The following is a 26,070-nucleotide window of genomic DNA, read 5'->3' as shown; positions in this document are numbered from 1 at the left end:
TTTATTCAGTCTGAAAATTTGGGGGACTTTTCTTGTGTGTGTGTGTTATTGTTTTTAGTGTTTTATTTTTCCTTAATGCATTATGTGATATTTCATTTGTTGCAATATCCAGGTCACTTGTATTTAATGTAATTATTGATATAATTGCATTGACATTTACTATTTTATTATTTGTTTTCTCTATCTTTTCCCTATTTTTTCCTTCTTTGGGATTAGCCAAGTTTTTATGTTTATATTTTATGTCTACTATTAGATTATAACCCATTTTTACTTTTATGGTTTAGTGGTTTATAAGGTTAAAAAGACACTTTGCAGATTCTTATGGGGTATCCTAACTTTCATCCACCACTTCACATAGTTTCCAGGAACTTTCAACCGTGTATGTCCTACTCTCCTATCCTTGGCATTTTTTTCTAGGCAGATGCAAAATCTAAAGTATACCACTTTTTTTTATTTAAACAGTAAATTGTCTTATACAGAGATTAAAATGAATACATAAGGGTTTTTTTTCATGTGTGTGTGTGTGTGTGTGTGTGAATTTGACTTTGATAGCTTGCAAAGTGAGCTTACCCACCTCTTTGCCATCAGTGGTAATCTTCATTCCTTTCTATATATCCAATTTCCATCTGGCATTTGTTTCATTTTTCCTGAAAAACTTTCATTAACATTTATTATTATTTTTTTATTTGTAGATGAGTTTATTTTATTTATTTTTATGCAGTGCTGAGGATCAAACCCAGTGGCTCACACAGGCCAAGCAAGCACTCTACCATTGAGCCACAACCCCAGCCCATCCATCTATTTATTTTTTTAAAATGAGCTGCTGATAAATTTTCACCAGCAGAATTTTAATTTTTGAAAATGACTTCCTTTTGGCCTCACTTTTCAAAGATAGTTTGCAAAGTGTCAAAGTCTATGTTGACAGTTTTCCATTTCCATTCTCCACTGCTTAATATGTAAAGATGATTCTCTATTGTCTCTGTTGTCTTTTAACAAATGGTTTTAGACTATGACTGAGTCTGATAGTTTTCTTAGATCTCTTTGGAGGTTTTTATTATTAGTAGTAGTATTAATTAGGAATTTGACTTTGCTATATTTTAAGTAGTTTATTTTTGTTTATTTTGCCTTAGTTTTTATAATACTCTGGGTCTATACATTTATGATTTTTCAAATTTGGACTAATAGTTCTTTATACATTCTCTGTCCCTTTCCCTTTCTTCTTTCTCGAATACAGGCACACATACACACATATACATGTATATATAAATGTAAAAATATATATTTATACACTATATATTTGTACATATCTATATATACACATTATATGTATGAAAATACATATATACATATATATGTATGTGTATGTGTATATATATACACACACACACAAACACACACACACACATATTTGTATAAGTATATATTCCATACACATACATATATACTCCTTAGTTTGGTTCCTGTGGTACTCAGAATAGTGCCTCCCAATCAAAGTCCATGTCCTTATTCCTGGAACCTGTGAATATGTTTTAAGACTTTGAAGACATAAATACAAAATATAGCATCAATACTCCATTGCTGGCTTAAAATGGAAGAAGGAAGCCCTGAGCCAAGGAAGCAGGGGAACTGTAGATACAGGAAAAGGCAAGAAAACAGATCTACCCTATAGTCTTCAGAAAAAAATGTAGCCCTGCCTGAGCTTCATTGTAGCCTAATGAATAATGAATGTGTAGGATTTCTAACCCAAATAACTCTAAGTTGATAAATTTAATTGTTCAAGTCACTAAATTTGTGGTAATTTCTATGTTGGCCTCAGAAAATGAATTCAGTTCCACAGATCACTGATTCTCTGATTACCATTTTTTTTTGGAGTTTAATTTTCACTGTGCTTCATTTTGAACAATTTCTATTACCATGTCTTCAAATTTTGAAATTGTTGTTCTTTCCTAGTATCTAATCTCCTGCTAATCCCATTGAGTATATTTTCAATTTTTTGTTTATTTTCATCTCCAGAATTCCCAGTTGAGTGTTTTGTATCTTAATGCTCTCTCTTCTTTATATCTATAGCATTCTTTTTATCCTATGGTAACATTTGTGAAAGTTGTTTTAAGACTCTTGTCTCCCAATTTTATCCTCTCTAATCTCTGGGTCTATTTCCATTAATTGATTTTTTTTCTTGTATTTCCATATGCCCAGTACCATAATTTGGGTTTACAGGCATTCTGAAATTTATTTTTTGAATGTCACATTTATAATATTCCTTTAAAGAGAATTAGACATTGTTCCAGCATGCAGTAAAGTTATGAGGTAGACCAGTTTAATGCTTTTGAGTCTCATTTACTTAAGCTTTGTTAGAGAAAAAAAACAGCATAGCATTTATTCTGAGGCTAATTTAGCTGCTAATGGAAATGGCTTCTGAAAATTCTAACCAAATGTCTCTTTTGAGATGAGGTTTCTCCAGGTAGTGATGATTCCAACTATTCCCAGCTTTTGGCTATTGCAGGAATCATTAGGTCTGTCCCCACCTGATGGTGTTCATGCTGTGTGTCTCAGACCTGCACATAGCAAAGGTATTCCAAGGGTTCCTTCAGAAGACCTTGGGAACTTTGCTGCTCTTTAATTCCATCATTTCAGTATTCCTCTCTGCTATTTTTCCTAAAGCTTCAGCCTCCCTCCATTCCCTGCTTATTCTCCTCCTCTGGGTAAGTCCCCCTGGCTATTTTCCTCCTACCAAGGATTCTAATGCTGGTAGTAAACTGAGATCCTAAAATGGCTCAGCTTGTTTCTTTCCTTTTCTGTCTGGAATCACAGTTCTCGGCAACTTGTTGTCAAATACAGAAAACAGGTCTATGAAATTTATAGGTTTTGTTGTTGTTGTTGTTGTTGTTGTTGTAGGGAGTGGTAGTGGGGATTGAACCAGGACTGATACATGGCAATTGTGTACCCTTTCACTGAGCTACATCTCTGGTCATGTGGTTTTACTTTTTATAATGGAATGTCAGTTCCCATCGCCAACAATAATTCAGGGACAGAAGTGGAAATCTGCTTATTCCTTTGCTTTTTGTTTTGAACTTTATATAAATAGAATCAGGCTTACTTCTATTTTTTGGCTCAATATTAGAGATTCACATAGGTGTCTGCATATAACTATACTTCATTTATTTCCCTTTTGTATAGCATTCTAATGTATAAAAATTCAACAGTTATCCATCATCTTGTTATAGGCTGCCCCCCCCAGCACTGTGTATTACAGAATTGCTGTTTTGAACATTCTAATATATGTATCCAAGGACTCTGAGCAAGAGTTTCTTCAAGATATATATGTTTATAGAAAATATACATATATATGTAGAAAATTTAAGATATATTTCTATATGTAGAAAATAATAATAAAAATATTAAAACATATTAAATGATACATATATTGGGTCAGAGAGTCTCCTGTGTAAGATGACTTCTCATACAGAAGAGTAGAGGAAGGTTGGAGTAATATTTCCAGGATTTATGGCTAGCTTTGGGGATCAGTATTCTAGTATTTATGGCCCACCCTGAGAAAAAGGAATGCTATCACCTGCCTTTGGGAGAAAAAAGTGTAGCAGAATAAAGAAGGAAGAGAAGAAGGCAGGAGAACTTCTTGCTTCTGAGTTCTTGACAATGACCTTCAGTTCAAAGTACTCAGATGCCAGGACTCATTTCCCTGAGTCTGACATTTTCATTGGATAAATCTTGGTGAGAAGTAGCTGGGGAATATAATTTTTGTCCAGATAGCCACATAAAACTAAAAAGAACTCATTCTATTAATAAAGAAAGAAGAAACAATAGTTAAAGCCACTGGTCTCATTTCTTGGCTTTTTTATTTAATTGAATTATCTAAAAGTTGGTGATTATTACAACCTAGAAGCAGCCATCCAGTGACTGGTGTACATGGGTCTGTAAATTCCTGCCTCCCTTGCTACATGCTGGTTATGTCTAGGTGCATATTACACTGACCCCCAGAGTTCCTCAGCAGAAATGCCAACTTGCTTCATATTTCGTAATTTTGTCATTTTTCCCCCTGTATCACTTTGAACATTTCCAGGGATGACTTTCCAAATATGTACATACTCAGGAAGAGAATTCACATACACACATATGTATGTGCATATATATGTTATATATAACATTATATTATTATATATTACATATAATTTTTACAACATAAAATTATATGTGGATAATATATGATATCCCCTGGAATTTTTTTTGTTTTTGTTGTTATTCTAGGTATTGTACCTAGGGGGTACTTCATCACTGAGCTACATCCCCATTCCTTTTTATTTTTCATTTTGTGACAGTGTTAGTCCTAAATTGCCAAGGCTGGCCTTGAACTTGCAATCCTCCTGCTTTAGTTTCCTGAGAATCTGGGATTATAGGTGTGTACTACCACATGTAGCTCTGAAAAAAAAATGATCTTTAAAGCTTAATTTTAGAGAAGTGAATAGAAAATGTTAACAATCATTTCTTCATTAAGTATTTTTCATCCATAGTAGATTAAAAGAAAACTTCTTGCTGTATTTTGAATTCAAATATTTTCAGACAGCTTCATTATTATTTTTATATAGGTCAGGTATAAAACCATCTCTGTGGATTTCTAGTGGATAATTAATTTCTTAGTAAAGTGCCCAAAGTGAAAGGACATTAACATCCAGAGGACGTTAGTCATCGTGGCCAGAGTGATGCTGGTGAGTTATAGCAAAGAACATTCTGCTCATTAATGTACTCATAGCAAAAAACAACCATGCCTTTCACATGGACAAGTTTTGTAGCTTGCTGGTTTCTCCTGTGGCTTTGTTAAACACAGGCATCTTAAATGGGCTTATTGACTTTTTCCAATCCACATCAGCATACCTTTCTTCTAAATAGCTGGTAGTAGAGACTGCTGAATTCCATTGTTAGCAACACTTACTGAAATCAGTAATAGAACAGTAGGAGTAAAATCACAGAGGGGTATAAAAGCCAGCACACTAAAATATTAAAGTCCAACTGTGAAAAGCTTTCCATGATATTTTTTTCCATATAAAAATGTGTTTAAAACACTTTTTGAGTATTATTATAATTAACTACAGTAGCTTTGTAAGCAGTTCCTTTTGTAAGAGAAAAACCTACCATCACTTAGAGGTTACTAGTTTTTGACATTGAGCTCTTAAGTGGATAATTATATTTATTGAGAGGTGATGCTCACTTGACCACTTGGTGTTTTGTTTCGGGCCAAGGGGAAACAAGGCAGGTGAAGTGTTTTTATTTATAATGTAACAGATATTGCTATTGTGACTCCATTTCTCAGGCATAGTTGGTTAACAAAATCCTTATTTCCTGAAACTGAAATATTCTTCTCTCCCTGTTCTTGAGAAATTAAAAGCTTCTACCTTAAAGAAGTGAGTGATACATTATCCACTCACTCTAAATTGAACCCATTTGGAGCTATTTGCATCTTGTAGAAATCTACAGCTGAGTGCTCTGCTTAGAGGTGTAATGAGTGGTTGTCACAACACACTGGAGGTGGCCCCATAACAAAATGATCCCCTGTCAATCCCCTCACAGGAAATGCTTTGGCAACCTGTAATTCGGCCCCAGTATTAACATCCTGCCTGGGTTTTGTTAAATGGCACTTTCTAGGAAGTAGATCTGGGGAACTTGTGTTTAATAATGTTTTAAGAGGAATATTTGATGGAAGTTTTAGAAAGCATCACATGGGGTTAACAGTGATTTGTCATTTGTTTCTAATTAAAGGACCTAATCTCTTATCACTGAAGCAGTCGGTTTTTTTATACTAAAGGCACAGATGTGAATGGAAACATATTAATGAGATGTCATACTACATAGTCATTTAGTGTTTTGTTTAACTTAAACATAGCAGAAAATGTGTGTCTAAGTAGACACATGTAATGACATCCTGATAGAATTATAATTTCCTCCATTTGCATAATCTTCAGTAAAATTCACACTAGGTTCACCTTGCATTGCTAATTTCATTTCCCAAATCTGCATTTTCAGAAAATTAAAGTCAGACCTAAAGTACTATGGGAACAAAAAGGGCTTATTGTTAGTTCCTTCAAATTAAAGCTGGAATTGTAATTTAAATATTTGAGTGCCAGGTGTTCTAAGAAAGTGACAAGAACCATTGAAACTGACAGGAAGTTTTGTATTCTCTGAAGCACTTTAAAAAGTGATCTAGGTTCAATCATCCTGGATGCTTAGCAGGCCTTTTAGTCTGAGATAGAGTTCAAATATGACTTCTGAGTCTGGGGAATCATGTTTGTCGGATCAAGTGCCCTGGTGTGCCCAGTTCCAGGATTCCATGAGCTGTAACTTCCAAGAGTCAATCAGGTAATTGGGCAATGAGAGAAGCAGCAGGAGTGATCCTGTTTAACTGCCCCCTGAGGAGTACCACATGCCTCTCCATTAGCCCAGCAAGAGGGCTCTGGATATGGGTTAAAATCAGGTGATCTCAAAATAGTTTGGGGATGTGAGAACACATTGAAATTAGACATCTACCTCCAATTATTAGTGAGATTGCCAGTAGAACAACCTAATTATTCCAAAGTCTAGTTAAAAGGTACTTTAGAAAATAACTTCCAACCCCCGTTCTCATAATATTGTACTTAAAAGAACCACATTCAGTTATTTTTTTTACTTTGAATGCAACCATGAGTTAGACATTACTATCAACAAAATGATAAGTATTCCTGTTCTCACACAAGGCAACAATTGTTTTCATATACGAGTTATTCTGTACTAATACAAATGCTACCAAACCCCGTTGCCCCTTAAATTGCTCTTAAGCTCACCTCTGGTTACACCACTGCAGCTTGAATGGCTTCAATTGGCTACAGATGGGTACTTACCCATGCACAGTTAGACACAAAATAACCTACCAGACTAAAGTGGAATGGGTTTCCCAATTTTTAAATGCAAACTGTATAGAAAGTGCTGACTAGATTGGTGTCATAAATTATGGCAACCAACAACAGTAATTCAAATATTCAGAGAAGTGGTTCTCAACATTCATTGCACACCACAATGCAGGGAAAGTTTATGTAAATGTATAAAGTTTTGTTACCATTATAAGATTCCAATTTGGAAGTTTTTGAGTCCTGAGTGGGATTCTGTGCTATTCATGGGAAACAAAGATTATTATGAATTAGCCCAAGACCAGGCTAGTGACATTCTGGGAACTTTCGTATGAAAATTATTTGATATAGACTCACTATCAACTTTATTAATTATTACCAACAGAAATATGTAATTTATGCATATAAATGGATTTTAAATTAATATATTTTCATTTGTTGAATGGGTTTATTAAGGTTCAAGTTTATTCTATAATTCCTAGAAGGCAGATAACTTACTTTGGTGATTTTCTTACCTATTTTGCCATTTTTTTTTTTTTTTAATAGGCAAACCTAATGGATATGGGACAAAGGTGCTATCAAATATCAGGGAAAAAAAATGAAAAGCAAAAGCAGTGTGTTGTAGTTGACATTTGTTGCAGATTTTCTTGATTTCTGTGAATTTAGTTACATACTATTGGAATTTTTTTTAAAGTCAGTATGTTAAATTTAATTATGTAAATATTATTCTTTAAATTTTATATTATTTTATTTGTGATTGAAACTCTTCTTTTTAAAATATTTTTAGTTGTAGTTGGACACAATACCTTTAATTAATTTATTATTATTATTATTATTATTATTATTATTATTATTTTTAATGTGGGGCTGAGGATTGAACCCAGTGCCTCGCACTAGCTAGGCAAATGCTCTGCTGCTGAGCCACAATCTCAGCCCCCAAAACTCTTGAGGATATTTTTCACCCACATTAAGTTTAGAAATTACAAAGAAAGGTCCTGAATACACTTTGTAAGATGTTACCATTGGTGGAAAAAAGACAAAGTTGTAGTAACACAGCAACCAGGATACAGACACTGGTACAATGCGATTTCTCCAGTTTCATTTGTATTTCTTTTTCTTTTCTTTTTCTTTTTTTTTTTTTAACCAGGCATTTGAACCCAGGGGCACTTAACCACTGAGTTCCATCCCCATCCCATTTGGTATTTTATTTAGAGATAGGGTCTTCCTGAGTTGCTTAGGGCCTCGCTAAGTTGCTGAGGCTGGCTTTGAACTCTCTCAATCCTCCTGCCTCAGCCTCCCAAGATGCTGAGATTGCAGGTATATACCACCAAGTCTGGCTCATTTTATTTTTAGTGGTGTCCCATCATTATAAATTTTTTTTGCATTTATCTCTTTTTAATACTTTTCATTCCTCTTTTATAATATTAGAGAACATTATATGAACTGAGTTGTTGGACACATGAGAACTCACCATGCAGATCTAATAGTAAGGCTGTGATCCCTTTATATAACCCTATGTATCCATTCTCCATTCTTTCCCCCTGGAAAATACCTATCTATTCAATATTTCTAATATATATGGTCAAGATGGTTGGAAATAAAAATTATTAGTTAAGATTTCACAAGTGTGAAACTCTAAGTGAATGGTTCAACAGTGTAATCATTTTGTATCTTCCTAATTTTCACTTAGTTTATGTGTGAGATTTATTCACTTTAGTATCTATAGCATTGTCATTCATTGTAGCAGCTTGATAGTATTCTATATGTAAGTATAACATACTATATTTGCCTTATATTGAGCATTGAGTTCACTTCCAATTTACCATGATTACAATTGAGGGCATAGTGTACATTCAAGGTGGGAAATTTTCTTGTGACATGTAACTAGAGTGGTTCTTATCAGATAAAGAGTGGGTACATCCTAACTTTGATAGCAGGCAAAGCTTTCTGATTCTAGAAACTTTCTCTCAACATTTCTCACTTTCAGAATTAGAAAGCCTTGCCAGCTACCAATTATATGATCTTGGACAAATGATATAACCTCCTTTTTCAGTTTTCTCAGCCTTAAAAATATAACATGAATGTATCATAAGGATTAAGATATCAAAATTTTTAAAATTTTTTTACATATCTGCCAGAAAATTCACTCTGAAGGAGAATTTCTACACTGAATCAGACTTTGTCTCAACAAGCAATAATTTTATGTTGACTTGAAAATACAAGAAACCAGGAGATAAACTAACCAGACATTAGAGTCCACAATGACTCCAATGTAAGAGTTTAGTAAAGACAGAAAGGGTGAATTGGGATTTTATAATTGCACAGATCTCCAAAAAAAGGGAAGTATTTTTGACAGCTCTGACCAACAAGTAGACCACACATTCGGAGGTGGTCAGTTGGGTTCCTAGAGAAAACCACCTCAGGAGTTCTAAATAGGCATTCATCTTACCAGAGCACAGTGTCGGGAAGATGTGCCCCTTAGTTTCCTTCTGTAAATTTTTCTTCAGAGTAGATGAGATTCATAGTCCCTTTCCTTTATAGAATACCATAGTCTAAGATTCATTAAGCTACATTTAAAATTTAAGTTCTAACAATTTAAATTTAAAACACATTTAAGTTTCATTTAGGAAAACAAATAGAACATAAATAAAAATCTGATTTCAAATGCATTCTTGAAACATTGCTGATAACAAGTCTCTTCTCTTTAAATCTCAGTACACTTAGGCTCTGAGAAAGAATGAAAATGTGTACACCAAAATATTGTAGCACCTTAGTGATTAATAGAATACATGTAATTTTCACTTCCTTTTGTTTACATCAATGTTTCACTTTTTAAAATAATCAGGGTGTGATATAATTATAATACAAACAATATAAATTATAAAAATGTACTGAGTATTTTATACCATTTAAGTTCAAAAGTAATTTTCTTTGTATATTTTTATACATTGACAGATATCTCTAATTATTGAAAGAACTATTTAAGACCTACAAATGCAAAGCTCTGGTGTCATAGAAAAAAATAAACTTTTGTATCACAAATAAATCATCAAGGCTGAGGTTGAAAACTTCTCTATTATTTCCTAGGCTTGTTGACAAAACAATGGCAAAGAAAATACTTTGGACAAAATAGGCTGCTGGAAAAACAAACTCAATGTACCACTACTTACATGTGATTTTTTTTTTTAATCATTTTAGGCCAATGAGGCTATTTGCAGAGGACACAGAAGAAAATACCATCACCTATTCACACACCCAAAGGAATAGCACTTTCTCCCCAGCTGTGGAATTGTCCTAAGATTCGACATTTGATTCTTTGCTCTTGCCATTGTTTCTTTGAACTAAGTCAACACTTTCACTGCTTTAGTAGTGCCTCCTTTGCATCTGACTTCCAGGACTCTAATTACTGCTCTAACAAGTTTACTAAGTTTCCTAACATTTACCAGGACTCTGATAAGGTTCTGTTGTGATACACATTGTTGAAAAGGAAAAAGGAGGGGGAAAGGAGGTAAATATATTCTCAAGGAAATGCAAATATATCTACTATTTTCCATATTTTATTTGGGAAAATCATCTTGATATTAAGTTTAAACAAATGAACAATAATGACAATGGCATCAGATTTCTTAATGGCAATACCTATGAAGTCCTAAGAGAAAACAATTTTATGATAGAACAAAATAGATCTTGCCAAAAAATGTAATGATTTAGAAAAAAGTGGTGAAGACTGGTTTTGTTTTTACTGTTGTTCCACAATGATAAAATAAGAAATTTTTAAAAAGTAAAATATTGCATGATTTTTTAAAATTTATTTTTTATTTTAATTAGGTATATATGACAGAATGCATTTTGATTCATTTTACACAATTGTAGCACAAGTTTATATTTCTATGGTTGTACATGACATTGTGTCACACCATATGTGCAATCATACATGTACCTAGGGTAATGATGTCCATCTCATCCCACCATCTTCCTGCCCCCCATGCACCCTCCCATCCCTCCCTCCCCTTTGCCCAATCAAAGTTCTTCCCTTTTTCTCATGCCTCTTCCCCCAACCCCCTCCCCATTGTGGATCAGCATCCACTTATCAGGGAGAATATTCAGCCTTTGGTTTTTTGGGATTGGCTTAATTAGTATAGTCTCCAATTCCATTCATTTGCCAGCAAATGCCATAATTTTATTCTCTTTTAATGCTGTGTAATATTCGATTGTGTATATATACCACAGTTTCTTTATCCATTCATCTATTGAAGGGCATCTAGGTTGGTTACACCGTTTAGCTATTGTGAATTGAGCTGCTATGAACATTAATGTGGCTACATTACTATAGTATGCTGATTTTAAGTCATTTGGGTATGGACTAAAGAGTAAGAAAATTGGGTCAAAGAGTGGTTCCATTCCAAGTTTTCTAAAAACTCTCCATTCTCCTTTCCAGATTGGTTGCAATAATTTGCAGTCCTACCAGCAATATATGAGTGTGCTTTTCTCCCCCATCCTCACCAACATTTATTGTTGTCTGTATTCTTGATAGCTGCCATTTTGACTAGTATGAGATAAAATCTTAGAGTAGTTTGGATTTTCATTTCTCTAATTACTAGAGATGTTGAACATTTTTTCATATATTTGTTGATCAAGAGTATATCTTCTTCTGAGAAGTGCTTTGCATGAATTTTTAAAAGTAAGAGTGAGAGAAGTTAAAATGAAACTATGTAAATGCATTAAGCAATTTATAAGCTGGGTGTGGTAGCACATGCCCCGTATCCCAGCAGTTCAGGAGGGGAAGGCAGGAGGATTTCAAGTTGAAAGCCAGCCTTAGCAACTTAGCAAGGCCCTAAGCAACTCAGTGAGACTCTGTCTTAAGTAAAATACCAAAAAAGGGCTGGGGATGTGGCTCAGTGCTTAAGTGACCCTGGGTTCAATCTCCAGTACCCTCCTCTCAAATATACACATATATTGTTGTGGAAAGAAAAGTGGTGAAAAGATACAGGGACTTTTAGAATAGATGTCAGTAAGTCTTTTCCATCCTTAGTAATATATATTGCTTAACATTTGAACCTGTGAGTATCCAAACTTGAAAGTGGAGCAAATTATTATTTTTCTGCTTGACTTTCCCCTCTTCATTTAATATGTAGGAATGCTAGAGGTTCTAATTGTCTCAATTAATTTTTGGAAATTCCACTGTGAACTCAGATGTGTTCTACGAATTTACTCTTTCTACCAGTATGTGGCATGGAAACTTTTCCCTGTTTTCTCCTGTGGCTCATTTCTTGCATTAGCTGCCAGTAATGAACGGACCACTCCAATACCTACAGGGGTTTCTAGTGCTCCAGGAAGCTAAGGGAAGGCTTCTATTGCCTGAGACCAGAATCATGGGTACTTTGGCTCATTTTTTTTTTCAGCTAAATCCCCTAAGGAGATAGTTATCATCATGAGTATATCAGCTACAGGTGGTGATACAAGGCCATCCCCTATCTTAGCCACAAGCATCTTCAGCCACTAGCACTTTCACCAATGCTGAGCTACACTGACAGAGTGCTCTCTGGAACCATGAAGATTATAGAGAAAGGAGCTTATTCATTTGCATACCTTCTTCTCAAGAATAAGGCCTGAGTTGACAGGAGAAGCACTAGGGGAGTTGGGTGTGACCCACATACCTCATTGCTCTACTAGGAATCACTCTTTATTGATCTAGCTGTTGACTTTGAACCAGCTTTATTCTTTGTCTTTGAGGTATCCTCAGTCTCCATAACAACATTTCAAACAGTTAATCTAAATTCACTTTTAATGAGCCTATTCTTCTTGGTCTTCAGGGTCTTCAGATAGATATAGAAATCTTTGAATTCTAGAATTATATAATTTCAAGCTGAAGCTGAATCCTCAACTTAGAGAAGATGGGAGGAGTTGAAAATAACTCATTCTGTCTCATCTCAAAAACTACTCCCAAACAAGTCCTCCTCCTTCCCCTCAAAAAAAGAAAATAAAGAAAAGGAAACACATACGAGTATCATGTTGAAAGTAGGAAAAAATAATGCTGATTGTACATATGCCACGTTGATAGCAAAATTTACAAAATAAGAAGAGAGCAAAAGGTGTCTGACAGCAGCTGCACTCTTCTGATATCCACAGTGCCAGTGGCTCTGAGCAGCTGATCCTCAGGAAGGAGAATGGTGGGGTCTAATGTTAGCAGCAGTAGAACAGCCCCGGAGGGAAGCCTCCATGGATAACACAATAATATCTGCAGGGTGTACACCAAAGGTCACATGGCTGTTAGCTGCTTTTGAGAAATCAATTAGATAGGCCACAGTGAAATGTGAACTGGAAAAAGAGTTGTTTGATATTTTAGTAGATAAACTCACTAGACAAACTTGAACTTGAGGACTTAAGGAAAATTAAAGATTCTTGGAGAGGAACTGAAGCAAATGTTAAGAAAAAGATATTTTTTGTTGTTTATGTACAAAGGACTTGAATGAATATTGCTTTTAAAAATAGTAGAAATGATGACCTAGGGATTAGAAGATGGCATAGAAATGAAACAAAATTTTCTCTTTGAGAGCAATCATTGCCCTAGTTTTCTGAAAGTGTTCACTTTTTCTATGAAATTTTCTTTAATCTGGGTCTTGGGAAAGGTCAATAAACTGGTGTGAGCTTAATGGTGGGCTTCCTTCTTCTGAAAAGCATAGAGACCAATGGCATTGAGTGTGGAGAAGTGGAGCTGGTAGTGGCTCCAGCTTGCTTTAGCTTACTGTTTCTTCATCTCTGAGTAAAGGAGCACCTTTGTTTGCTAAACAATGCATTTTAAACCAAATAAATGACCTAGCACTTATTTTTGTTTCAAAACAAAGTCTATACACTAAAAACATATTGGTTTTTCATTTTTGATAATCATATTTCCTAGGTTATTATTTGAAAACATTCAAACATACAGGAAGCTGCAATAATAATATGAACACACATAACCTGTCAGTTGATAACAGTCTTCCCTGTTCATCTCCTCTTCACTCTTCATTCTAAACTATCTTTGTGTGCATCTAGTAAGAGCAAGAGCATTCAGCTACATAAGCACATACCCTAAAACATCCATTAACACAGATCTATTCTATTATCTAATATGTATTCTACATTTGGCTTTCCTGATTATCATATTATACATTCGGTAATTATTTTGTTGTTTCCTTATTTTTCACTATGCTTTTATTCCAGAATGCTATCGAGGATCACATATCACATTTATTGGTTCCTCAGCATTTTAAAAATCAATAACATTGATACCTGTTGAGAGCCACAGCCAAAGGGGCCCCAGCAAACTTCCAGCTGCCAGCAAACTTCCAGCTGCCAGCTGATGATTGACTCACAGCGGCCCCAGCAACATCTAGCTGATTGGCTCCTCTGCTCCTCTGCGGTGGTGTTCATTGGGCTGTTTCCCTGTCCTTCAGACTGCCAGCTGATGATTGGCTCACAGCGGCCCCAGCAACATCTAGCTGATTGGCTCCTCCACGGAGCTGCTCATTGGGGTCTTCTTTGGCCACCCACGCAACCCAGCCAATCGGCCTCAAGAGCAGGAGGATTGTGGGAGGTGGAGATGCTGGTGTGGGGGTGAGAGGCTTGTGGGAAGCTGGTGGTGGCAGTTGGGCTCTGAGGGTTTTTTCCTGAGGAGCTGTTTTGTTTGGCGTTTGTAGTTCTAAAAATAAAGTTAGTTTCTTTTGACAAGTGGCTCCTGAATTGTGCCCAGCCAGACTGCAGCAGATACCTTAAGACTCTGTAGTTAACCTAGAGAATGGCTACTTCGGGGCCAACCTGGATAATTTAATAAGACTGTATCTCAAAAGAAAAAAAAAAGATACTAGGCTTAGTATTTCTCTACTGGGTTTCATTACATTGTTTCTTCATGACAGAGTCTAGTTAAATCTTTTAGCAAGGCTCCAGTCAGATGATGTGTCTGTCCTCAGTTCATCAATGTGGAGAGAAGCAATGTCTGTTTATCTCATTATTGGGGAGGGTGAATCATTGCTTACTTAAGTTAGTGCCTGCCATATTTTTCAATTATAATGATACCTTTTCTTTTGTAAATAATTTGTGACCTATGATAGTGATAACATACTGATTTTATTAAAAAGGGCATTACAGATTTCCCTAAAAGATAAGTTTTAAAAGCTTAGAATCTCTAATAGTTATATGTAGTTTCCTCCTTATCTCTGTTATCCAGGATGCTTAAACAACAATAAAAACCCTCAAAACATTAAACATGCTAGTTTAGATGTAGTATCTCTTACTCTCACTGTCCTGTTCCTAACTGAATCAGCATAGTTCCCCTAAGCCCAAACTCTTGTGATTTAATTGCATTTTGTTTTGTTCTTCTAGACACATCCAGGGAACATTCTACAAATATCATGGTGGCCTCTTATACCAAGGTTTTAGAAACTTGAATGAAATTATTTTCTACATGTGGAATGAAATCTTTAAGACTTCTGTTTCTAAAATAAATACTCTTGTGAGTTCTTGAATATTGATATATTTAAAACAATGAAACAGAGTACTGGTGTTAAAGGTGAATGAATCTGGTAACTGAAATTCCAGATTCCTCCGGGATCGGTGATGTGCTGTGACTCAGAGCCACAACCTTCACAGCTCCACCTCCTTCAATTATGTGACTCTGATCCTGTTTCATATCTCAATAACTGATTAGAAGCCCCAGCACTGTCAACAGGGTACCCCTACCCAGCCCCTTACCCATATCTCTCTCTCTCTCTCTCTCTCTCTCTCACACACACACACACACACACACACACACACACACACACACACACACAAACATACACACACATACATACACATATCCTCTCCTTAGAAACTAAGAAGACAGCCCACATTGTACATACATTATGATAAACTTTTATTTTATCTGGTCAATGACAATAGCCCTGTTACTCTCCTCAGTCCTTGTTCTTCAAAAACCCATCTCCAGAATGCTGCCTGTCATTAGTGAGTTGCTAAATGTTTCCATCTGTATTCCTTTCTCTATCACTCAAATCAATAGTGACTCAAATTCACATACAAAATTAAATGTATATTTAATTTTATATTTTAAATTTTAGAACGTTTCTCTTTTATCAGTGGATTGTATTATAAAGCAAAATTGAGTATATTAATTTCAAAAGTGGAAAATTAATGAGTGGATGAGTATTTGCTTTAAGAAATGTCTCTCTGCTTCATCCATTTTTATTTCCATGGGCTACCACTTTTTAAAAAAATGTCATATCTCACTTAAATGATTGAAACCTTCTTCCTCTTTAATTTATTTTCCATATTGCACAAACTCTCTTTTAGAAATCAGATAGAAATATCTAAAATCTCCCCTTATCTACCTTAATGAACTTTAATAGACTTCCATAGCTTTTGAGATAAAAAATATAATTTAAATTCTTCAATATGCCCTGAAGTTTCTAACATAAGGTCCTGCCTACCTTTCTTAACCTTTTCTCATAGTATCTGACCTGTGTGCCTCCTGCCCTTCCTTCAGTTTCTTGAATAGGTCTCACTGCAGAGATTTTGCTCATGCAATTTTATCTTTCTGAACACAATTTGTTCCTCTTGTCTCCTATTGTCATCTGTACAAATGATCTGCAGAGCTGTTGTTTATTGCTCTCATGGATTTAGATGCAAGGTTTTATTTAGTTAGTTGATGAATGAGAGAAACAGAAAGAAATTATAACTTCATCCAAGGTAATTCAACATATTATATAAATATATATGCAAAGTTTACTAAGAATTAAAATAATACATTATATACTTATATACAATTATGGGTTTTGGTAAACAAATGGAGTGATAGAAAAAGGGAAAAAGTGATAAGGAAGACTGCCGAAAGAAATTTACAAATACATTTAAAACTGATCAATACACTATGGGCCAATATCCATACAGCAACAATCAATTGCATTCCAGTGTACAAAACTGGATTGCATCTTTTTGGACAAGAATCATTTGTCTTACCATTTTCTATAGTTCACTAAATTTCGGAAGCATTCCAACAGCAGGCAGTGGTAGAAAGTCTTGAGATGTGCCCTAGCCATGATATCTACTAATCTTTTATGTTAATGTCAAAGTCTTTCACAATATTTCCTAACCAAATCCTCATGATCATAAAAATCTCAAAGAATATCTCAAGTTAATAATTAAGTTACTGAAATGACTAAAGGCATCAACTGAATTCTATCTTGACATTTTCATAAAGAATCTCACATTATACTTTTTTTTTCAGGGAGGGGTACTGGGGATTGCACTCAGGCACTCAACCACTGAGCCACATCCCAGCCCTATTTTGTATTGATTTAGAGACAAGTTCTCACTGAGTTGCTTAGAACCTTGCTTTTTTGCTGAGGCAGGCTTTGAACTTGCAATCCTCCTACCTCAGCCTCCTGAGCCAGTGGGATTTCAGGTGTATACCACCTTGGCGTCCAACTTTACATTATACTTTTAAAAGCTTGGAAATGTACATAAAGAAACTTCACTAGATTTAATCAGCTATATCTGAAAATTGTGATGGACTTCCTCTCTTACAATTTTCATGGCCTGCCCTGAAGTGACCTGTCCCTGTAATTTTGGAATGGAATAAACTAGAAGCAGGTCAGTTACCTGAGGAGAAATTTATTGGCACTGACTCCACATGTAAACTGAATTCTTTCCCTTAAAAGTGCCTTATGCTACATCACAAAATGAGGCAATTCTCAAATGTAATATTCTTGAAAGGCCTTGGTTATGCAATTAATATCTCAACTATATCCTGAGAAATAATGGAAGACAGATTGTTTCTGAACCAAAAACATAATTATATTCTTAAAGTAATAAAGAAGTTTTACTAATAAGTTCTAGATTCTGGGGGTCAGTGAGAATCAGATATAATATTTAATGTCTCTTTTATTTTATAAAATGATGAAACAGATATTTTAAAACTTTCTCATGAGTTCTCTGGGAAATTTTAGAGGTAATTCTAGGTGTCAAAGTTATGCTGCAGTTAATAAAATAGCTTATTGTTTTTCATACTTAAGATATGGTTTGGGAAAGACAATTTTGAATTATTTTGGGAAAAGATTTAGACACTTGTGGAATCATTGCTGCCTGAAAACAACACTTAGCTCTCTGTTTAATCACAGTGACAAGAAATATTTAAAAATAAATGTGGAAGGTAATTTGTATATGAAGAATGCTAAATATTTATTAAGTAAAAGAGCCCCCTCCCCCCCCTTTTAAATAACTAAGGGCACAATTATGTCAACATAAAGCACAGAAAAAAGTTTTCTGGTAAGATTTATAACGTTTGCTTTCCAGGCGGATTGAATAAAACAGGTAAAAACTTTTCATACTGTGGTTAAAGGCATTAATCATGAAACCAAGGAAGAAAGCCTATTAAGATCAAGTGAACTTTGCCAAAATTTTAATGCTTTTCATCACTTCTTTACAGACTTAGGTATTATATTTCAGGGCAAATTGCTTCTCAAGCTTTCTCTTTCACTATGGTTGTCAAAATCTAATACAAATTGATCTTTTACTTGAGGACCATGGTTCTTACTCAGAGTCTAAAAGGTCAAATATCAATTTGCTAAACAATACCAAGGTATTTTTCATGTTAATGGGTGACATATTCATCATTGTTGCTTACAAATGAGTCCATGAATGTATAACTTAATAATTTTTAGCTTTGATTTATTTCTAATAAATCCAATGTTAAAATTTATAATTGCCTCCCATAAACAAAGGTTCTTTGGGATCCTTAAAAAGCTTTAAGGATGTTGGTCCAAGACCACCAAACCTCCCCAGACACAGGCACCCAAATATTTGACAGCTACTGCTTCAAAACAAAATTTCTCTTTTTCCTTAGAAACAAAAGCATAAGCATGCAAACTTTTTATTTCTCAGTCACTATTGCTCTTAGGATAATTTCTACCACTTATATAAAAATTCTTATTGTTTAACTAAAATGAGTAACTTTGTTTCACAGATAAATTGGGGCATGGATACTTGAAAGTTCTTTGGTCAGCAACAAAGTCTTACCAAGCGGCAGAGCTCATCCGCCTATGCAGGCCTTTCCTAGCATGCTTAGCATTCAGATTTCACTTTGTTAAAGTATCAAATAGAAACATTTAAGTTATCATAACTGAGAGGTACATCTTCTCTATAACATGTAAAAAAAGTGTAGAAGCTTAAATTATGCAATTATGCCTAGTAATCAAGGTTTCTACATTCCTCTTTACTTGGAAATATTTGGGTATTCAGGTAAATTAATTAAAAAGAGGGACACAGCTATATGAATAGTATATTTACAATTCATCAAAAGCAAAGCATTGAATGAAGTTACTTATGCTAAATTTTTTATGCATGCAAGTGACAAGAATCAAGAAACCTAATGCAACCCTAAAACCAATGTCATTGATGAGGGTTACTCCATACTTTCAGCTCTGGAGAAATATTGTATATTTTCATATCCTTATTCTAACACTGGCTTACAGTAAATGATACCTAAGTTTTCCAATCTATAAAATAATTGCAGTTGCTAAATGGGTCCATTTTGTAAAATCGCATAAAAGAGTAATTGACCCATAATAAATTGCCAGTGAATGTCCAACTTGTCAGGTTAAGGTAGGTTTGACAAGGGACTTTTCATAATAATTTCTTTCTTTTTAATAAAACAATATATAATCATGGGGAATTTTTTGTAAGATGCAAGAGTATAAAAATATTATAAAAATTTATCTAGAAACTTACTGCCTTGAAATCACCAATCTTGACAAGCCAATATTATTTTCCTTCCAATGTATGTCAATGTTGTTGTTTCTGTTATTATTATTACTTAGAAGTACTAGGGAGTGAGCCCAGAGTTATTCTACTACTAAGCTATATTCCCAGCCATTTTGTAAGTTTTATTTTAAGACCATGTCTTAGTAAGTTGATCATTCTGATATCAAACTGCAATCCTCCTTATTATTCTATTTTTTTAAATGAAACTTTTTTTTTAGATAATTCAAAGTATATGTAATTTAGCAAAGGGAAGACTTGTGGGAAAATACTTGGCTATCAACTTAATAGGTAGTTGTTACATTTTCTTTGGAATTTATAGTATTTTCAAACATGAGAACCTGACTTTTTATTCTTTCAGGCATAAGGACAAAGAATCTGTTCTTTGATTCTGGATTCATCATTTCACAATTGGAATTACCTAGGCACATATCTTTGTACACTGAAGGATGCTCACATATAGATAAAAACCCATTTTATTTCCTTTCTTATGTATTTTAGAATTATATTGCCAATATGCACAAAATAGTTTCATTAAGATTTTAATTCTGTGGCACTGAACTTATAAATCTCAACAATTGTGACTTCTATGTATTTAATTTTTCTAAAGATTTAGAAAAGTATGTTTTACATTGTATCTACTAAAATACTATAGTATTTTACATATATTTTTAAAATAAATGGCTATAGCTATTATAATAATAATTCACTTTTAATTTAAAAAGTTTTCTAATTTAGCTACATTTTCTGCTATTACCCACCTAGCTAGTTATTCTTAATGTGGAAAAAAATAATTGACAAAACTAATAATTTTCACCATTCTCTCTAATATTCATTTTCTTATTTACATTTCATAATTTGTTCCTGAAACTAGAATTTCTAAAGTAATGTTTATAATCTATACTGATATGATAAAACTGTTCATTTTTTCTTGATTTTAGAGTTTTACCAATAAGTATTTACCAATAAGTAGAGTATTGACTTTAGATAAAAAATAAACTGTATTTCTCAGTGGAATTTTTTTAAGGAAGGGAATTTAATTTTATCATACATTAGATGTATATTAATGCTGTGGGTTTCTTCAGTGCTTGGTAATGTAGTGTGCAGTAAGTGAGCATTTACCTCTTTCTGAAGTCTGCTGTTCTTAGAGTACACACACCTTGGATATGAGGTGGGGGGAAAGAATTGATAAGAAGGAGGAATCCTGGATGAGATCTACATGAGCTCATGCTGATTTTTGGTATTTTTAAGGGAAACATATCTTTCTAATCTAAGTGCACCAAAGTAGTATTCTATGCTGGAAGTCTGGTCTCGTAACAGTCAGACTCTGACTCTTGGGACATAGCCAGATGTGGAAGCATAATTGCCACAACCACAAAACCCACAAAAATAGATTTCTGGACTGATAGTGAAGGCTTTGGTACATGAAGTCAAAGTAAAGCATTTATCACTGAATTTTTCAGAGTGCTTTCAAAGCCAAACACATCAGTAGTTGTGACTCAGGAATAATAAATATATCATTACATGGGTAAGAATTAGGCTTAGCAATCTTTTAAACTGTTGAGTTTTCTCTTTTCTGTTCATCTACACATAATTTTACAGAAAGTGGGATATCAAAATAAGGGATTTAAAAACAACTGATGATAATTTGTATCCATCTTTCATTTTTCTTTTTAGCTATACCTGCATTTATCTTTTTAATCTAACACACTTTAATTCAACTTATTTCTCAATCACTGCCAGCAGTAGAATAAGTCTTTTATAATTTATTAAATGTTTTCATTGAATCTAGAGCTAAACATACTTTAGGCTTCACTTTGCCCTAATTTTTCCATGTTCCTACAGCAGAAAGATAGTCAGAGATACTTGATTGTGTGTAAGCCCTACAGCCAGCCATCTCATTGCTCTGTATTCTGTCTTGTTCTGAAGTAATACTACCACAGACAAACCAGGTGATATATTTTCCTAAAGCCCTAAGCAAAATTTAGTGCTTTCAAATATTACTCTTATAACACAAATTTTTGCACGCCTTTCTTCTCAATATTTGAAGAAGAACTCTCCTCTACTTCCTAAGAATTAAAATGCATCAATAGCTTTTGGGAATTGATATAGGAATTTAGGAGGAATACATACACTGCCACTTTTAGTATAGAAATCAATGTGAGGATGTCTATAATGATTCTTGAGAAGTTTAAATATAGAATAAACCGAGTATTTTGGAGTTGTCTTGTGTTCTAAGAATGCCCCTCAGATTGATCAGCTCATGATGTGCATTATACTAGTTTCAACCTTCATAATAAGATGTGTGTTTTTAAATTAACCCCATTTTTAAGAAAGTCATGATTATATGACCTAAGATATATAAAATGCTAGCTGAAAGATAGTATTTAACAAGAATTATGTTTTTCCATTTTTTTTCCTTTCTAGTTTCACTATTATTATTATTTTCACTGTAAGTGCCAGCTTTTAATAACATTACTTCCTTTTTAACCTGGAATAAGAAACTACATTAGACTGTGGACTTTCCTTTCATAGACAATTCAAAATCAAGGTAGATATTGCATTTTCTTTCAATTACCCAAAGGCTTAAAATGCTTAATAAGTGTTATGTTTAGGGTGCTCAGTTAAGAAGAGTTCTTCCAAAGATATGGGAAAGTGAATTGAATATCAGAGCTTAAAATGCCTTTATGGAGATAAAGATTTTCAGTATTTGGCAAGCACAATAAAATATACCTCTAGGAAAGAGATAATCTCAGGTTAAGTTTATCAGGCTAGTTCTTCAGTTCACAATTCACTGTGGAACTGCAAGGCAGGCACCCTTCCCTCCTTTCTCCTATGCTTTACAATATCCAAGGTTGTAGGCATGTTTTTACTAGGAATTGCTACAGATGTAGGACTTTTCTGATTGTGCTCTGATCAACAGCATGAAAGTGTTCATGCATTCTGAAATAAACTGCATATTTGAATCTTTCATATTGCTGCAAATTTTATTAATTTTCCTTCCATTGTCATCTAGAATGAGGTCATATTGTGGTTTAAAATTTACATTATGTTTTTATTCATGACTGAAGACAGGAAATCATTAGCAGGGAAAAAAAAGAAGCTTGAAATATTGTGATTATTGTTATCATCCTCCCATCTGAAACACATGAATGTAGGTGTCTCAGAATTACTTCTCCAAATAAAAGTGGCCTATGATTAAAAAGATCTACATTTCAAATTTTTCACATCAGTAAGCATTTATATATACAGTATTTTCAAATTTCTTATCACTTCCCTCTTCCTCTTAAAATTAAAAAATTACCAGTAACTGGAAATAGGGCACAGATATCCAGGAAATGTAATTTGGCAATAAATGCTGTTTTGAAGTACACTGCACGGTTTGTGGATAAATATTTCTTTAATGCGTGTAATTACTGGATCAGCAGAATAAATGTGGTCATGTCCTTGTAATTAATACATTGTCAAAAGTTCATTTAAGTATAATAATTTTACTGGGAAAATGCTGTCTATGTGTTTCCTGCAATAATTTGTTAAATTAAGTGCAATAAATATAAAATTACCCTTAAGAATATATTTATTTTTTTCAACTTCTTTTCACTCCATTTTAAATAATGATTTTAAGAAACCCTATATGCATGCCCTTTACTATAGCCTTTTACTTCTTCAATTAAAATCCCTCAAGAAAGTATATGGATAATACTGTATATCATGATAGACTTTTTCTAGAAATGTAACTTCAGTTTTAGAATATTAAAATATATATTACAGAAAGGCTTGACAAATATTTAGCCAGGATTTATTCAAACTACCATCTGGTCTTGCCCTTAATAAAGGATAGAGTAAAGGATGGCAGTGTCTTTCTGTACTGAGTTGAACATTTATGTATGGAGAGCAGTCACAGTAACAGAGAATTTTAGGACCGGAAGGGATCACCCCATGCAACCCCTTCATTTTATAATCTTGTCACATCACTCCATGGTCTCTGCAGAAGGACGCTGCTCTGCTAAGTGAAACAGCTGTGGCCATTCAAGGAGGACATGATAAATTAAAGGTGCTTTCTTTATAATCTTCTGGCCAAAGGGCTACTGGGAAATAAGGTTTACACTGCCTGACATTTTACCTGTGTTGGTCACACAGCTGAAAGCCATATGAATAAAGGATAGTGAGGGAACAAAAGAGATATTCAACAGGACTGAGAATAAAATCAAATGCAATACGTGGTAGACATTGCTTGAGGTGGCATGAGCTAGCAAAAGCGTTTTCTTCCTGCCTTACTCCAGTTAATTGATGGGCTAGGGATAAAGGAACAAAAAATAAGTGTGGTAGAAGCTCTAGCAGGCAACAGAAAGAATGGGCAGTTGGTAAGTGTATAGGTACAGATTGTTGCATGATTTAAAATTTTATAGTATTTTCACATCCTTTTTATTTCCAGTTTTCTTTTTACAATAAACATTGCTCAAAAACTATGGCTCTAGAACAGTGTTTCATATACATACTGCACTTTCCACCAGTTTTTCAATGGAGCTCAATTGGCCTTTTGATCAATTTGCCACTCCCCATTACAAAATCTAGTCTACTTTAGGCAAAGTCACTACTTTGGAATTAAATCCCATTTTTTTTTTAATTTTACTGGTCCATCTTGTCCTATGACAATGGCTATGCCTTGTCCTCTTTAGTTTTTTCAAAGTATCACTAGCTCAAATTTACAGTGTGCACTAGAATTTGGCTGAAAAAAATTGAATATTAAAGAATTATTAGAACTTACTGGAATAAAAAAATCCTTGATTTCAAATACTATGCATTGCCATATCTAGAAGAATATCTACCATTTTGTGTTTGGAAAATACATCTGGCCATATGTTCCCACAGAACTCTGGTATCTTCATGGGAAACTCAGGCTCTGCATTGTCACTTAGTCCTTCTACATATTTATTGCTTTCTTGTACCTTTCTATCCTGGGTTGCTTATTGAATTATTCTTTTCCAATAATTATGTAGAATGGCTCAGTTATTATTTTTTGTATTGCCCTCCTCCCTAATATCATATGTTTGTAGACTTGTCTTAAATATCTTAAGAGATTTTTCAGAAAACTACCTAAACAAAAAGCCATATCACCTTACATAAATTATATAGCTGCTTAATTATACAAAAATATCAATGCATTTGTATCAGTTAATTTTCTGTTGTTATAGCAAAATAACTGAGACTTGTTAATTATAATGTAAAGAAGCTGACTTAGCACAGAGATATGGAGGCTGAAAGTTCAAGATCTGGCAACTCTATCTGGCCTCTGGTGAAGGTCCAATGGGGCATACCATCCTAGCACGGAGATAAATGAGAGAGGAAAGTCATATGATGAAAAGGGAATCTAGAGAGTGATTATGTGGCCAAGTTTGCTCTTTTATAATAACTTGCTATTGGGAAAATTCACTCCATAAAACCAGCACTAATACCTAAATACTAAAATAAAATTTTGTTTTCATCTGAGATTTCACTTTAGCCAGGTATCCTATATTTTCGTGTTAAATCTTACTATTAACGCTCCTGTCATTGATTTCTGCTAGTTATCCTGGCATGGGATAACCATCAGGTGTGCCTCTCCACCTACTGTTCCTGCTCTCAGTGTCAGAAGAGCCACCCAGTGGTGCAGTGGCAGAGGTCACACTACAGAACGACCATGGCCTATGAAATCCTGGCACAGAAAGAATGTAGGTGGTGGAAAAGAAACAATGTTCAGAATTTCCTAAATCAGAAACTAGTCTGTGGAAATCTTTCCTAAATCTTGTAGCCCATGTTAAAAAATGAAAAGAATTTTAAAAAAGAGATTTGACAAAATTTTACCCACATTTGAGTAAAACAATCCAAGGAGTTTCAATGCTTTTGCCAATAAACAGCAAGCTATGATCCTGAAAGAAACTTTTTAAAACTACTATTTAAAAAATAAAGATCAAATATAATAGAGAAATATTTACATACCTCCTCACTGTTTATAAAATCAGAATAATGTAATAAATCAGGATCATTTAAGGAGATGATCAAGGAAGGTGTACACCAAAAATATACAGAAAAAAATAAAGTATTATTTTTCAAGATTTTTCTGTTATAATTTCATCAGCTACAAATTGGTATTTGTGCATGATTTCTTATTTTAAATCAATATTTATATGCTAATAATTTGTGTACTTCCTCTTAAAAAGGGCTACCAAATGTCTAAAAACTAAGCTTGTTGTACTGGTATGAAGATTGTTTCATTTTCTACAAGTTCATAAGGTCCCTTGCATACTGTATTTGATCTTTCTTTTAGGTCTTGATTCTTTTGAGTTCTCAGGAGAAGAGCAACACTCACTTTGAATCAGCAACTACTGTAGTGTGCTGGTTAGAATTA

The sequence above is a fragment of the Ictidomys tridecemlineatus genome, chromosome 7, assembly GCF_052094955.1.
Source record: "Ictidomys tridecemlineatus isolate mIctTri1 chromosome 7, mIctTri1.hap1, whole genome shotgun sequence".
NCBI lineage: Eukaryota > Metazoa > Chordata > Mammalia > Rodentia > Sciuridae > Ictidomys > Ictidomys tridecemlineatus.
Note: the sequence above shows the minus strand (reverse complement) of the source record.